The 16,377-nt window shown below is 50.2% G+C and overlaps 1 long non-coding RNA gene across 1 annotated transcript; it reads left to right on the top strand.

The window, feature by feature from the left end:
• Positions 1-10,677: 10,677 nt before the first annotated feature.
• Positions 10,678-14,109, top strand: LOC124265752. Its single transcript, XR_006895525.1, has 3 exons — positions 10,678-10,843; positions 13,293-13,295; positions 14,100-14,109. It is a non-coding gene; the product is annotated as an uncharacterized LOC124265752 (long non-coding RNA).
• Positions 14,110-16,377: the final 2,268 nt, after the last annotated feature.

Here is a 16,377-nt window from a genome sequence, read left to right as displayed (position 1 = left end):
TGTGCGGGGGTGGTGAGCGCAAAAAACCGCATGTTTGGCACTTATTTGGGACTAACCCTAACCCTAGCCTGCACAAGTTGAGGTAACGGTGAGTGTTAGGGTTACAGCTAGGGTTAGGTCATTTCGGCCCCTTTTGGTGGATTTGGGTGCGGTTTTGGCCTTTGGGCATGTGCGGGGGTGCTGGGCGGGTGTGGCAAGCGCAAAAAACCGCGTGTTTGGCACTTATTTGGGCCCGTTTTGGTCCTATTTTGAGTCCAGCGGCGGGCACCGTGGGTTAGCGTTTTGCGCCTAAGTCCACGGTGCTTAGTATGACGGCGGGGGGAAGGAGTTTCGGGAGGGATGCGGTTTGACTTTGGGCATGTGCGGGGGTGCTGGGCGGATGTGGGAAGCGCAAAAAACCGCGTGTTTGGCACTTATTTGGGCCCGTTTTGGCCCTATTTTGAGTCCTTAGGGTTGGAGCTAGGGTTACGGGTACGAGCTAGGGTTAGGTTTATTTCGACCCCTTTGGTCGATTTGGGTGCAGTCTTCGTTGGGACGTGTTGGGGGCTGTGTGCGGGGGTGGTGAGCGCAAAAACCGCATGTTTGGCACTTATTTGGGACTAACCCTAACCTAGCCTGCACAAGTTGAGGTAACGGTGAGTGTTAGGGTTACAGCTAGGGTTAGGTCATTTCGGCCCCTTTTGGTGGATTTAGGTGCGGTTTTGGCCTTTGGGCATGTGCGGGGTGCTGGGCGGGTGTGGCAAGCGCAAAAACCGCGTGTTTGGCACTTATTTGGGCCCGTTTGGTCCTATTTTGAGTCCAGCGGCGGGCACCGTGGGTTAGCGTTTTGCGCCTAAGTCCACGGTGCTTAGTATGACGGCGGGGAAGGAGTTTCGGGAGGGATGCGGTTTGACTTTGGGCATGTGCGGGGGTGCTGGGCGGATGTGGGAAGCGCAAAAAACCGCGTGTTTGGCACTTATTTGGGCCCGTTTTGGCCCTATTTTGAGTCCTTAGGGTTGGAGCTAGGGTTACGGGTACGAGCTAGGGTTAGGTTTATTTCGACCCCTTTGGTCGATTTGGGTGCGGTCTTCGTTGGGACGTGTTGGGGGGCTGTGTGCGGGGGTGGTGAGCGCAAAAAACCGCATGTTTGGCACTTATTTGGGACTAACCCTAACCCTAGCCTGCACAAGTTGAGGTAACGGTGAGTGTTAGGGTTACAGCTAGGGTTAGGTCATTTCGGCCCCTTTTGGTGGATTTGGGTGCGGTTTTGGCCTTTGGGCATGTGCGGGGGTGCTGGGCGGGTGTGGCAAGCGCAAAAAACCGCGTGTTTGGCACTTATTTGGGCCCGTTTTGGTCCTATTTTGAGTCCAGCGGCGGGCACCGTGGGTTAGCGTTTTGCGCCTAAGTCCACGGTGCTTAGTATGACGGCGGGGGGAAGGAGTTTCGGGAGGGATGCGGTTTGACTTTGGGCATGTGCGGGGGTGCTGGGCGGATGTGGGAAGCGCAAAAAACCGCGTGTTTGGCACTTATTTGGGCCCGTTTTGGCCCTATTTTGAGTCCTTAGGGTTGGAGCTAGGGTTACGGGTACGAGCTAGGGTTAGGTTTATTTCGACCCCTTTGGTCGATTTGGGTGCGGTCTTCGTTGGGACGTGTTGGGGGGCTGTGTGCGGGGGTGGTGAGCGCAAAAAACCGCATGTTTGGCACTTATTTGGGACTAACCCTAACCCTAGCCTGCACAAGTTGAGGTAACGGTGAGTGTTAGGGTTACAGCTAGGGTTAGGTCATTTCGGCCCCTTTTGGTGGATTTGGGTGCGGTTTTGGCCTTTGGGCATGTGCGGGGGTGCTGGGCGGGTGTGGCAAGCGCAAAAAACCGCGTGTTTGGCACTTATTTGGGCCCGTTTGGTCCTATTTTGAGTCCAGCGGCGGGCACCGTGGGTTAGCGTTTTGCGCCTAAGTCCACGGTGCTTAGTATGACGGCGGGGAAGGAGTTTCAGGAGGGATGCGGTTTGACTTTGGGCATGTGCGGGGTGCTGGGCGGATGTGGGAAGCGCAAAAAACCGCGTGTTTGGCACTTATTTGGGCCCGTTTTGGCCCTATTTTGAGTCCTTAGGGTTGGAGCTAGGGTTACGGGTACGAGCTAGGGTTAGGTTTATTTCGACCCCTTTGGTCGATTTGGGTGCGGTCTTCGTTGGGACGTGTTGGGGGCTGTGTGCGGGGGTGGTGAGCGCAAAAAACCGCATGTTTGGCACTTATTTGGGACTAACCCTAACCCTAGCCTGCACAAGTTGAGGTAACGGTGAGTGTTAGGGTTACAGCTAGGGTTAGGTCATTTCGGCCCCTTTTGGTGGATTTGGGTGCGGTTTTGGCCTTTGGGCATGTGCGGGGGTGCTGGGCGGGTGTGGCAAGCGCAAAAAACCGCGTGTTTGGCACTTATTTGGGCCCGTTTTGGTCCTATTTTGAGTCCAGCGGCGGGCACCGTGGGTTAGCGTTTTGCGCCTAAGTCCACGGTGCTTAGTATGACGGCGGGGGGAAGGAGTTTCGGGAGGGATGCGGTTTGACTTTGGGCATGTGCGGGGGTGCTGGGCGGATGTGGGAAGCGCAAAAACCGCGTGTTTGGCACTTATTTGGGCCCGTTTTGGCCCTATTTTGAGTCCTTAGGGTTGGAGCTAGGGTTACGGGTACGAGCTAGGGTTAGGTTTATTTCGACCCCTTTGGTCGATTTGGGTGCAGTCTTCGTTGGGACGTGTTGGGGGCTGTGTGCGCGGGGTGGTGAGCGCAAAAACCGCATGTTTGGCACTTATTTGGGACTAACCTAACCCTAGCCTGCACAAGTTGAGGTAACGGTGAGTGTTAGGGTTACAGCTAGGGTTAGGTCATTTCGGCCCCTTTTGGTGGATTTAGGTGCGGTTTTGGCCTTTGGGCATGTGCGGGGGTGCTGGGCGGGTGTGGCAAGCGCAAAAAACCGCGTGTTTGGCACTTATTTGGGCCCGTTTTGGTCCTATTTTGAGTCCAGCGGCGGGCACCGTGGGTTAGCGTTTTGCGCCTAAGTCCACGGTGCTTAGTATGACGGCGGGGAAGGAGTTTCAGGAGGGATGCGGTTTGACTTTGGGCATGTGCGGGGTGCTGGGCGGATGTGGGAAGCGCAAAAACCGCGTGTTTGGCACTTATTTGGGCCCGTTTGGCCCTATTTTGAGTCCTTAGGGTTGGAGCTAGGGTTACGGGTACGAGCTAGGGTTAGGTTTATTTCGACCCCTTTGGTCGATTTGGGTGCAGTCTTCGTTGGGACGTGTTGGGGGCTGTGTGCGGGGGTGGTGAGCGCAAAAACCGCATGTTTGGCACTTATTTGGGACTAACCTAACCCTAGCCTGCACAAGTTGAGGTAACGGTGAGTGTTAGGGTTACAGCTAGGGTTAGGTCATTTCGGCCCCTTTTGGTGGATTTGGGTGCGGTTTTGGCCTTTGGGCATGTGCGGGGTGCTGGGCGGGTGTGGCAAGCGCAAAAACCGCGTGTTTGGCACTTATTTGGGCCCGTTTGGTCCTATTTTGAGTCCAGCGGCGGGCACCGTGGGTTAGCGTTTTGCGCCTAAGTCCACGGTGCTTAGTATGACGGCGGGGAAGGAGTTTCAGGAGGGATGCGGTTTGACTTTGGGCATGTGCGGGGGTGCTGGGCGGATGTGGGAAGCGCAAAAACCGCGTGTTTGGCACTTATTTGGGCCCGTTTGGCCCTATTTTGAGTCCTTAGGGTTGGAGCTAGGGTTACGGGTACGAGCTAGGGTTAGGTTTATTTCGACCCCTTTGGTCGATTTGGGTGCAGTCTTCGTTGGGACGTGTTGGGGGCTGTGTGCGGGGGTGGTGAGCGCAAAAACCGCATGTTTGGCACTTATTTGGGACTAACCTAACCCTAGCCTGCACAAGTTGAGGTAACGGTGAGTGTTAGGGTTACAGCTAGGGTTAGGTCATTTCGGCCCCTTTTGGTGGATTTGGGTGCGGTTTTGGCCTTTGGGCATGTGCGGGGTGCTGGGCGGGTGTGGCAAGCGCAAAAACCGCGTGTTTGGCACTTATTTGGGCCCGTTTGGTCCTATTTTGAGTCCAGCGGCGGGCACCGTGGGTTAGCGTTTTGCGCCTAAGTCCACGGTGCTTAGTATGACGGCGGGGGAAGGAGTTTCGGGAGGGATGCGGTTTGACTTTGGGCATGTGCGGGGGTGCTGGGCGGATGTGGGAAGCGCAAAAACCGCGTGTTTGGCACTTATTTGGGCCCGTTTTGGCCCTATTTTGAGTCCTTAGGGTTGGAGCTAGGGTTACGGGTACGAGCTAGGGTTAGGTTTATTTCGACCCCTTTGGTCGATTTGGGTGCGGTCTTCGTTGGGACGTGTTGGGGGCTGTGTGCGGGGGTGGTGAGCGCAAAAACCGCATGTTTGGCACTTATTTGGGACTAACCTAACCCTAGCCTGCACAAGTTGAGGTAACGGTGAGTGTTAGGGTTACAGCTAGGGTTAGGTCATTTCGGCCCCTTTTGGTGGATTTGGGTGCGGTTTTGGCCTTTGGGCATGTGCGGGGTGCTGGGCGGGTGTGGCAAGCGCAAAAACCGCGTGTTTGGCACTTATTTGGGCCCGTTTTGGTCCTATTTTTTGAGTCCAGCGGCGGGCACCGTGGGTTAGCGTTTTGCGCCTAAGTCCACGGTGCTTAGTATGACGGCGGGGGGAAGGAGGAGTTTCAGGAGGGATGCGGTTTGACTTTGGGCATGTGCGGGGGTGCTGGGCGGATGTGGGAAGCGCAAAAACCGCGTGTTTGGCACTTATTTGGGCCCGTTTGGCCCTATTTTGAGTCCTTAGGGTTGGAGCTAGGGTTACGGGTACGAGCTAGGGTTAGGTTTATTTCGACCCCTTTGGTCGATTTGGGTGCGGTCTTCGTTGGGACGTGTTGGGGGCTGTGTGCGGGGGTGGTGAGCGCAAAAACCGCATGTTTGGCACTTATTTGGGACTAACCCTAACCCTAGCCTGCACAAGTTGAGGTAACGGTGAGTGTTAGGGTTACAGCTAGGGTTAGGTCATTTCGGCCCCTTTTGGTGGATTTGGGTGCGGTTTTGGCCTTTGGGCATGTGCGGGGTGCTGGGCGGGTGTGGCAAGCGCAAAAACCGCGTGTTTGGCACTTATTTGGGCCCGTTTGGTCCTATTTTGAGTCCAGCGGCGGGCACCGTGGGTTAGCGTTTTGCGCCTAAGTCCACGGTGCTTAGTATGACGGCGGGGGGAAGGAGTTTCGGGAGGGATGCGGTTTGACTTTGGGCATGTGCGGGGGTGCTGGGCGGATGTGGGAAGCGCAAAAACCGCGTGTTTGGCACTTATTTGGGCCCGTTTGGCCCTATTTTGAGTCCTTAGGGTTGGAGCTAGGGTTACGGGTACGAGCTAGGGTTAGGTTTATTTCGACCCCTTTGGTCGATTTGGGTGCAGTCTTCGTTGGGACGTGTTGGGGGCTGTGTGCGGGGTGGTGAGCGCAAAAACCGCATGTTTGGCACTTATTTGGGACTAACCTAACCCTAGCCTGCACAAGTTGAGGTAACGGTGAGTGTTAGGGTTACAGCTAGGGTTAGGTCATTTCGGCCCCTTTTGGTGGATTTAGGTGCGGTTTTGGCCTTTGGGCATGTGCGGGGGTGCTGGGCGGGTGTGGCAAGCGCAAAAAACCGCGTGTTTGGCACTTATTTGGGCCCGTTTTGGTCCTATTTTGAGTCCAGCGGCGGGCACCGTGGGTTAGCGTTTTGCGCCTAAGTCCACGGTGCTTAGTATGACGGCGGGGGAGGAGGAGTTCAGGAGGGATGCGGTTTGACTTTGGGCATGTGCGGGGGTGCTGGGCGGATGTGGGAAGCGCAAAAACCGCGTGTTTGGCACTTATTTGGGCCCGTTTGGCCCTATTTTGAGTCCTTAGGGTTGGAGCTAGGGTTACGGGTACGAGCTAGGGTTAGGTTTATTTCGACCCCTTTGGTCGATTTGGGTGCAGTCTTCGTTGGGACGTGTTGGGGGCTGTGTGCGGGGTGGTGAGCGCAAAAACCGCATGTTTGGCACTTATTTGGGACTAACCCTAACCTAGCCTGCACAAGTTGAGGTAACGGTGAGTGTTAGGGTTACAGCTAGGGTTAGGTCATTTCGGCCCCTTTTGGTGGATTTGGGTGCGGTTTTGGCCTTTGGGCATGTGCGGGGGTGCTGGGCGGGTGTGGCAAGCGCAAAAAACCGCGTGTTTGGCACTTATTTGGGCCCGTTTGGGTCCTATTTTGAGTCCAGCGGCGGGCACCGTGGGTTAGCGTTTTGCGCCTAAGTCCACGGTGCTTAGTATGACGGCGGGGGGAAGGTGTTTCGGGAGGGATGCGGTTTGACTTTGGGCATGTGCGGGGGTGCTGGGCGGATGTGGGAAGCGCAAAAACCGCGTGTTTGGCACTTATTTGGGCCCGTTTTGGCCCTATTTTGAGTCCTTAGGGTTGGAGCTAGGGTTACGGGTACGAGCTAGGGTTAGGTTTATTTCGACCCCTTTGGTCGATTTGGGTGCAGTCTTCGTTGGGACGTGTTGGGGGCTGTGTGCGGGGTGGTGAGCGCAAAAAACCGCATGTTTGGCACTTATTTGGGACTAACCCTAACCCTAGCCTGCACAAGTTGAGGTAACGGTGAGTGTTAGGGTTACAGCTAGGGTTAGGTCATTTCGGCCCCTTTTGGTGGATTTGGGTGCGGTTTTGGCCTTTGGGCATGTGCGGGGGTGCTGGGCGGGTGTGGCAAGCGCAAAAAACCGCGTGTTTGGCACTTATTTGGGCCCGTTTTGGTCCTATTTTGAGTCCAGCGGCGGGCACCGTGGGTTAGCGTTTTGCGCCTAAGTCCACGGTGCTTAGTATGACGGCGGGGGGAAGGAGTTTCGGGAGGGATGCGGTTTGACTTTGGGCATGTGCGGGGGTGCTGGGCGGATGTGGGAAGCGCAAAAACCGCGTGTTTGGCACTTATTTGGGCCCGTTTTGGCCCTATTTTGAGTCCTTAGGGTTGGAGCTAGGGTTACGGGTACGAGCTAGGGTTAGGTTTATTTCGACCCCTTTGGTCGATTTGGGTGCGGTCTTCGTTGGGACGTGTTGGGGGGCTGTGTGCGGGGGTGGTGAGCGCAAAAAACCGCATGTTTGGCACTTATTTGGGACTAACCCTAACCCTAGCCTGCACAAGTTGAGGTAACGGTGAGTGTTAGGGTTACAGCTAGGGTTAGGTCATTTCGGCCCCTTTTGGTGGATTTGGGTGCGGTTTTGGCCTTTGGGCATGTGCGGGGGTGCTGGGCGGGTGTGGCAAGCGCAAAAAACCGCGTGTTTGGCACTTATTTGGGCCCGTTTTGGTCCTATTTTGAGTCCAGCGGCGGGCACCGTGGGTTAGCGTTTTGCGCCTAAGTCCACGGTGCTTAGTATGACGGCGGGGGAAGGAGTTTCGGGAGGGATGCGGTTTGACTTTGGGCATGTGCGGGGTGCTGGGCGGATGTGGGAAGCGCAAAAACCGCGTGTTTGGCACTTATTTGGGCCCGTTTTGGCCCTATTTTGAGTCCTTAGGGTTGGAGCTAGGGTTACGGGTACGAGCTAGGGTTAGGTTTATTTCGACCCCTTTGGTCGATTTGGGTGCGGTCTTCGTTGGGACGTGTTGGGGGCTGTGTGCGGGGGTGGTGAGCGCAAAAAACCGCATGTTTGGCACTTATTTGGGACTAACCCTAACCCTAGCCTGCACAAGTTGAGGTAACGGTGAGTGTTAGGGTTACAGCTAGGGTTAGGTCATTTCGGCCCCTTTTGGTGGATTTGGGTGCGGTTTTGGCCTTTGGGCATGTGCGGGGTGCTGGGCGGGTGTGGCAAGCGCAAAAACCGCGTGTTTGGCACTTATTTGGGCCCGTTTGGTCCTATTTTGAGTCCAGCGGCGGGCACCGTGGGTTAGCGTTTTGCGCCTAAGTCCACGGTGCTTAGTATGACAGCGGGGGAAGGAGTTTCAGGAGGGATGCGGTTTGACTTTGGGCATGTGCGGGGTGCTGGGCGGATGTGGGAAGCGCAAAAACCGCGTGTTTGGCACTTATTTGGGCCCGTTTGGCCCTATTTTGAGTCCTTAGGGTTGGAGCTAGGGTTACGGGTACGAGCTAGGGTTAGGTTTATTTCGACCCCTTTGGTCGATTTGGGTGCGGTCTTCGTTGGGACGTGTTGGGGGGCTGTGTGCGGGGGTGGTGAGCGCAAAAAACCGCATGTTTGGCACTTATTTGGGACTAACCCTAACCCTAGCCTGCACAAGTTGAGGTAACGGTGAGTGTTAGGGTTACAGCTAGGGTTAGGTCATTTCGGCCCCTTTTGGTGGATTTGGGTGCGGTTTTGGCCTTTGGGCATGTGCGGGGTGCTGGGCGGGTGTGGCAAGCGCAAAAACCGCGTGTTTGGCACTTATTTGGGCCCGTTTTGGTCCTATTTTGAGTCCAGCGGCGGGCACCGTGGGTTAGCGTTTTGCGCCTAAGTCCACGGTGCTTAGTAGTATGACGGCGGGGGGAGGAGTTTCAGGAGGGATGCGGTTTGACTTTGGGCATGTGCGGGGGTGCTGGGCGGATGTGGGAAGCGCAAAAACCGCGTGTTTGGCACTTATTTGGGCCCGTTTGGCCCTATTTTGAGTCCTTAGGGTTGGAGCTAGGGTTACGGGTACGAGCTAGGGTTAGGTTTATTTCGACCCCTTTGGTCGATTTGGGTGCAGTCTTCGTTGGGACGTGTTGGGGGCTGTGTGCGGGGGTGGTGAGCGCAAAAACCGCATGTTTGGCACTTATTTGGGACTAACCTAACCCTAGCCTGCACAAGTTGAGGTAACGGTGAGTGTTAGGGTTACAGCTAGGGTTAGGTCATTTCGGCCCCTTTTGGTGGATTTGGGTGCGGTTTTGGCCTTTGGGCATGTGCGGGGTGCTGGGCGGGTGTGGCAAGCGCAAAAACCGCGTGTTTGGCACTTATTTGGGCCCGTTTTGGTCCTATTTTGAGTCCAGCGGCGGGCACCGTGGGTTAGCGTTTTGCGCCTAAGTCCACGGTGCTTAGTATGACGGCGGGGAAGGAGTTTCAGGAGGGATGCGGTTTGACTTTGGGCATGTGCGGGGTGCTGGGCGGATGTGGGAAGCGCAAAAACCGCGTGTTTGGCACTTATTTGGGCCCGTTTGGCCCTATTTTGAGTCCTTAGGGTTGGAGCTAGGGTTACGGGTACGAGCTAGGGTTAGGTTTATTTCGACCCCTTTGGTCGATTTGGGTGCGGTCTTCGTTGGGACGTGTTGGGGGGCTGTGTGCGGGGGTGGTGAGCGCAAAAAACCGCATGTTTGGCACTTATTTGGGACTAACCCTAACCCTAGCCTGCACAAGTTGAGGTAACGGTGAGTGTTAGGGTTACAGCTAGGGTTAGGTCATTTCGGCCCCTTTTGGTGGATTTGGGTGCGGTTTTGGCCTTTGGGCATGTGCGGGGGTGCTGGGCGGGTGTGGCAAGCGCAAAAAACCGCGTGTTTGGCACTTATTTGGGCCCGTTTTGGTCCTATTTTGAGTCCAGCGGCGGGCACCGTGGGTTAGCGTTTTGCGCCTAAGTCCACGGTGCTTAGTATGACGGCGGGGGGAAGGAGTTTCGGGAGGGATGCGGTTTGACTTTGGGCATGTGCGGGGGTGCTGGGCGGATGTGGGAAGCGCAAAAAACCGCGTGTTTGGCACTTATTTGGGCCCGTTTTGGCCCTATTTTGAGTCCTTAGGGTTGGAGCTAGGGTTACGGGTACGAGCTAGGGTTAGGTTTATTTCGACCCCTTTGGTCGATTTGGGTGCGGTCTTCGTTGGGACGTGTTGGGGGGCTGTGTGCGGGGGTGGTGAGCGCAAAAAACCGCATGTTTGGCACTTATTTGGGACTATCCCTAACCCTAGCCTGCACAAGTTGAGGTAACGGTGAGTGTTAGGGTTACAGCTAGGGTTAGGTCATTTCGGCCCCTTTTGGTGGATTTGGGTGCGGTTTTGGCCTTTGGGCATGTGCGGGGGTGCTGGGCGGGTGTGGCAAGCGCAAAAAACCGCGTGTTTGGCACTTATTTGGGCCCGTTTTGGTCCTATTTTGAGTCCAGCGGCGGGCACCGTGGGTTAGCGTTTTGCGCCTAAGTCCACGGTGCTTAGTATGACGGCGGGGGGAAGGAGTTTCGGGAGGGATGCGGTTTGACTTTGGGCATGTGCGGGGGTGCTGGGCGGATGTGGGAAGCGCAAAAAACCGCGTGTTTGGCACTTATTTGGGCCCGTTTTGGCCCTATTTTGAGTCCTTAGGGTTGGAGCTAGGGTTACGGGTACGAGCTAGGGTTAGGTTTATTTCGACCCCTTTGGTCGATTTGGGTGCGGTCTTCGTTGGGACGTGTTGGGGGCTGTGTGCGGGGGTGGTGAGCGCAAAAAACCGCATGTTTGGCACTTATTTGGGACTATCCCTAACCCTAGCCTGCACAAGTTGAGGTAACGGTGAGTGTTAGGGTTACAGCTAGGGTTAGGTCATTTCGGCCCCTTTTGGTGGATTTGGGTGCGGTTTTGGCCTTTGGGCATGTGCGGGGGTGCTGGGCGGGTGTGGCAAGCGCAAAAAACCGCGTGTTTGGCACTTATTTGGGCCCGTTTTGGTCCTATTTTGAGTCCAGCGGCGGGCACCGTGGGTTAGCGTTTTGCGCCTAAGGTGCTATACGGCACCTTTCCCTCTAAGAGGTTTGCCACCGAAAGGCGTGTCGGCGAACTAGTTATCAGGCTAGAGTCTCGTTCGTCATCTGAATTAACCAGACAAATCACTCCACCAACTAAGAACGGCCATGCACCACCACCCACTGAATCAAGAGAGAGCTTTCAATCTGTCAATCCTTCCAGTGTCCTGATCAGGTGAGTTTTCCCGTGTTGAGTCAAATTAAGCCGCAGGCTCCACTCCTGGTGGTGCCCTTCCGTCAATTCCTGGGGACAGAATATGTAACGCCCATGACGACTTCAGATAAAAGGGAGCAGCTACCTGTCACCTGCTTACAACGCTGCACCTTACATACAGGAACAGCATTGTTTAGACAGTCACACATTCATATTCAGTATTTAGGCCACAAGCCCACTGCTCATTTTCGACATGGAGTAAAAATATGTAATTCCCTGTTTGTTTTCCAATAAATTGTTTTATCAACCCCCCCAACCATGATCTCATAACGTTCAGAATTTCTCTACACCTAGTGGTTATAACACTTTAACTAAAGCATACATAGGTTGAAATGAGTGTGTTCTTCATGACATAATGGGGTATCTACAGTGAACATGCCACCCCTGTCTCTGTACATTCACCACCAGTAGTTTACAGTAGCATAACAGTAAACCAACCACCCTGTGATGTGTGAAACTGTTGGTTAGTTTCATATTTTAAAATAGCCATATATTTTATCTTTGATATCATTGAATGCGAAGTAAATGTATTAAACTATTATTCGGAAATTGGAAGGGCTGGGGAGTAGAACTATTGCACATCTAGCGAAGTCAGACCAATCTCATGGCACAGACATACGTAACTAACACGACAGGCAAAAATCGCCCGCAATTTCCCCAACCGAGCTAGAGTTTTTCATATTAAACACTACTGTTTCAATGACATAAAGCGCTTGGATATTTATATTGTACACAGACCAACATTTCACTCGAAATGGCAGTTTGGATACAAGCTGACATATTTCTTTGAAGACAGATACTTTCAAGAAAATTACTGAGACGGTCCCCACAAAAGAGAAAATAGTGCAAAGTTTTGCACAGAATCGCGAATCAAACATCGACAGTTTGGAGAAATAACAGCCGCGGTGAGCTTCAGGATATTGTTCCGTACAATATTTACGATATCAAAATAGCGAAGGACTATTTTAATTTTTTAGGAACTACTTTATATCACCGACGGCCCAGGGATACATCCATATTTTTATCATAAGTGAAAAATAGTATTTTAGAGAAAACAGGAACGGGAGAATTCATTTCACGGGACATTCCAAAAGAGGTTCCTACTTCACATGCCATCTATACTAGTCTGGATTCCTATTATTCTTCGTATATTATATATATTTATGATATTCAAGGACTATTATTGCACTGACAATGTCCGATTGCGTAAAACAATATCCTTTACAAGTGTCATAACTTTTATGGCCGGAGTTGCTCCCTTCCACCCGGCATCGGATTTCGCTAATTGCTCATTATCCTACAGGAGTATTCCTAATTTCTTTGCATTGTTCAGGTAAGTCATATTAAGGATATAGAAGACATTATGTGCAAAAGTAAATCACCTTTGTGGCAACATAAAAAGTCCCATATATTTCTAATGACAATTTTAATTAAGCAAAATAATAATAAGAGAGCTTCGGTTTCCGTTCATGGCTCTGCCCAACCAAATCAAGCATGTTGTTGTCGGCTTGTCACAAACTTTTATTAATAAAGATGACTTCAGTGGCTCCGAACAAAACCTTGCACTCAATAAATGCATAAATAACTTTGTGATTGTTTTTAACCGTCGTTACACCAAATCCTGTAATTTGTTCTCGTTTCGAGTCGCCTTCATCTTGTGATACCTTCATGTAATGTGCACTTATTTACAAGTGACAGCTCACCTGTGGGAGTGGGGGTATTGTGTTCTTGGCACTGACGACTGAGAGGGGAATGAGTGGATGAAGTACTTATTAATAATTCCTAATGAGAATATAATTGTTGCCCATTATACTCAATGGAACCCTTAACAGTAGTATGTAACATTGTGATACAATCCTGATACAGTGTGACATTCTCACTGTCACAGTGTTCTACAGTGTTACACAGTTCATCCTTTCTCACCCTTACACCCTCCTTTGTTAAACATTGTTGAAACATTGTTCATCGTTGGTAAGCCCTCCTGGGCTTTAACTGAGTTATTCCACACTTCATATTGAGACTATCAGAGCTGTTGGGTGTTGTATGTAGGTGTGGTATGACATGTCAAATTGCTAAGCCTGTGAAGATTGAAGCTGACTTTCATTCAAAGCATAGGCAGGACTATACAGGAGCCATTATGCAGTGTTTCAACACTGATATGTGCTTCTTCACACAGGACAACAGAGGCAGATATTTACAATAAACAAGAAGCATGTAATTGAAGTTGTTTGTATAAAATGCTTCCTTTTGAGTATGAACAGACACTAATACAGCCAGGCAAGTTGTCTCTGTGTCTCCCAGCACTGACCCTTACAACTCCCAGGCTTTAGTGGAATAACTAACCTGAGTGGCTAATGTGTGTATACTGACAGAAACATGGCAATGGTTAATACACTGAGGGGGTAAATGTATCTATTTGACAAGTGATATTTTAAGCTTACATGAATAAAAAATATGATTTTACCTGTTTCATTTCATTTAATCAAGTGTAGATTGATGCTCATGATGTTGATCACTGGATTGTCTAGTCCAGGCTCGATTATTTACAGACCACTGCCACATAGCTGGAATATTGCTGGGTGCGGAATAAAACTAGACTAACTCACTCACTCACTCACTCACTCACTCACTCATTTAATCAAGTAGCAGCATAAATTAAGCTGAGATACTGACACATGCACACTGGGTTCGTATTCAATGCCAATGAATAAGTTACACAGCAGCCAAGACACTATTGGGTTCAGTAATATACAGTCTTTCTTCAGTTTAATCATTCTCAACACTTTGTTCAAATCAGTAATCAGTATCCAGTATAGTGACAAGCAATATGGTGCATCTAGTATGCTACAGCTGATAAGCTAAAACTGGTATGCAACAGCAGGTATGCTACAGCTGGTATGCTACAGCAGGTATATTTCAGAATCTGTTTATAGAACCAGGGGATTCCAGAGCAAATCACAACCGCTTTTAGGAATATTCCAGCAATATGACTGTGGGGGACAGCAGAAATAGGCTTCACACAATGTACCCATGTGGGGAATCGAACCCGGGTCTTCGGCGTGACAATTGGACGGTTTAACCACTGGGCTACCCTACCACCCCGGGCCAGCTCTGAGTTAAATTACCCTGGTTTATATAATGACCAACAGAAGGACAAACATCCTCCCTGGCTACAGACCAAGCTATATAGATGTTGAGGATTCCAGTGTTAGTGCAGTGACACAACCAGTGTGGTACAGTGTACCTGGTGTTAGTTCACTCATGTTTCTTCAGACCAGTATTGCATAAGTCTCTCTAGCACTTGAATGTTATCACTTTTACACACTACATGATATTTGCTGAACAAAGTATCTTGCTGATTACATGCAGCTGAATAACTCTATCTGTTGTCTCATTATATACTGAGGGAAACAAATAAGGGAACACCTCTTCATGGCGGTGTTCCTCTATTTATTCTCAGATTTCCTCCTACAGCACTTTTCAAAGTTGGTGATGAAAATGGGAAAATATTGAAGGAATGCCTGAACTTTCCTGGGTTCCTTTATTTCTTTCTCTCAGTATACATGTATAAACAAATATCTCACTCAATTCACACTGGTATTTCACAACTCTTATAGGTCAATGGTAGCAGATATAAACAGGTGAGTGATAGCCGGTATAGTAGGCTGTGTAGACAAACTTTATCAAAAACAACTTCTGTATTTCCTGAAGGGGGTCTGCTTGAGGGTGAAGTGACTTGTTATTTGTTCATGACATTATTATGGTTCCCTTGTTTATGGTTGGTGGTCCTTATCCAGTTCTGAGATCAGAGATTAGAGATGAATGCAGCTGCTTGTTATTCCATATGTTCTTGTAGCTGGTTGTAGTTAGTTCCTGGGCTCAGAGGTCCCCAAAATAGTTTATTCTCTGCCAGCTATTATGATAAGGGTCTTGGCTCCCAGTGAGGGTTCTGGTCAAACCCCCTTTCCAACTGGCTGGTCTGGTTGTGGGGAATTAGCTCAGCAAAGAGTTCAAAGTTCCAAGAAGCCAATTACAATTCTATTACCAAGAACAGAATAACATGGGGTGGCCACAGACAGTGGGTACAACCCTCTGGGCTGAGAAACATCTTGTATCTACGTAGTGGTTATGTATACCTTTTGGAATAGTATGTCTGTGAGATGAGTTGAGTTTGTATTACTTTAAGCTATAGTCTTTCTATAATAATAATAATAATAATAATAATAATCTACTTCTATAGCGCCGAGTTCCAGCTAGGCTGCTCACAGGCGCTTGTGCAGATCAGTCTATTTCATTTCAAATAGATGTGTCTTTAAATGTTTTCGAAAAGTTGGTAGACTTGGGGCGGATTTTAGTGACATAGGGAGGTTGTTCCATAGCATGGGAGCTGCACATTCAAAGCAGCGGTCCCCGTATTTGGTCCTGGATGGTCTGGTGATAAGCAGATCTTTATCTTGTGATCTAAGAGTTCTTGTTGGTCTATGGTTGTTTAGAAGAGATGACAAGTAAGATGGAGCAGTGTTGGTCTTCAGGCACTTGTAGATAATGGTAAGCACCTTGAATTTTATGCGTCTGGCAACGGGTAGCCAATGCAGTTCTCTTAACCTGGGGGTGATGTGGTCTCTTCGAGGACAACGAGTTATTATCCTGGCGGCTGTGTTTTGTATAACCTGGAGTCGATGAACCAGGGAAGCTGTTATCCCAAACAAAATTGAATTGGCATAGTCAAGGCGAGATATGACTGTTGCTTGAGTGAGAGTTTTGGCGGTTTCATCTGAAAGATATCGTCTTAGTTTACCAATCTGATGAAGATGATAGTGAGAAGACTGGCACATTTGGGTGACCTGCTTGTTCATGGTCATTTGGGAGTCAAAAACAACTCCTAGATTCTTCACTTGGGAAGAGGCAGGCACATTCACAGGTCCAATATTGACTGAGAATTCTGTCATACGTTCCTGTAAGTGCTTTGGCCCAGCAATGAATACTTCCGTTTTGTTGTCATTTAGTTTGAGAAAGTTAATTCTCATCCAAGTTCTGATGTCACTGATGCAGCTTTCCAGCTTCGTTATCTTGTCCTGAAGTGATACAATCTATGCTATTACTGATTATGATGAAAACTAATATTCTATATTAATATTTTCCTAATATATGAATCCTAATATATCGCTTACAGTGGTAATAATGAATATTTGTATGAATTATTACTCCATGATTACATAATGTCCTCAAGATTAATATCCCACAGTGGTGCTCCACTGACAGCTCAAACCTTCTATGTATATAGAAATTCCTTTTTTTTAATTTGTACTTAAAACTGGCTTGTGTATATGTATAGACTTGGTGTTATTGATATATGGCTGAAGTATTGCCGAGAGGTTTAACAATTTTCTTTCACTCACTCACTCACTCACTCACTCACTCACTCACTCACTCACTCACTCACTCACTCACTCACTCACTCACTCACTCACTCTCACTCACTCA

Source organism: Haliotis rubra, unplaced genomic scaffold (assembly GCF_003918875.1).
Source record: "Haliotis rubra isolate DU_JTF1 unplaced genomic scaffold, ASM391887v1 Scf991, whole genome shotgun sequence".
NCBI lineage: Eukaryota > Metazoa > Mollusca > Gastropoda > Lepetellida > Haliotidae > Haliotis > Haliotis rubra.
This window is presented reverse-complemented; position numbering and strand designations above follow the sequence as displayed.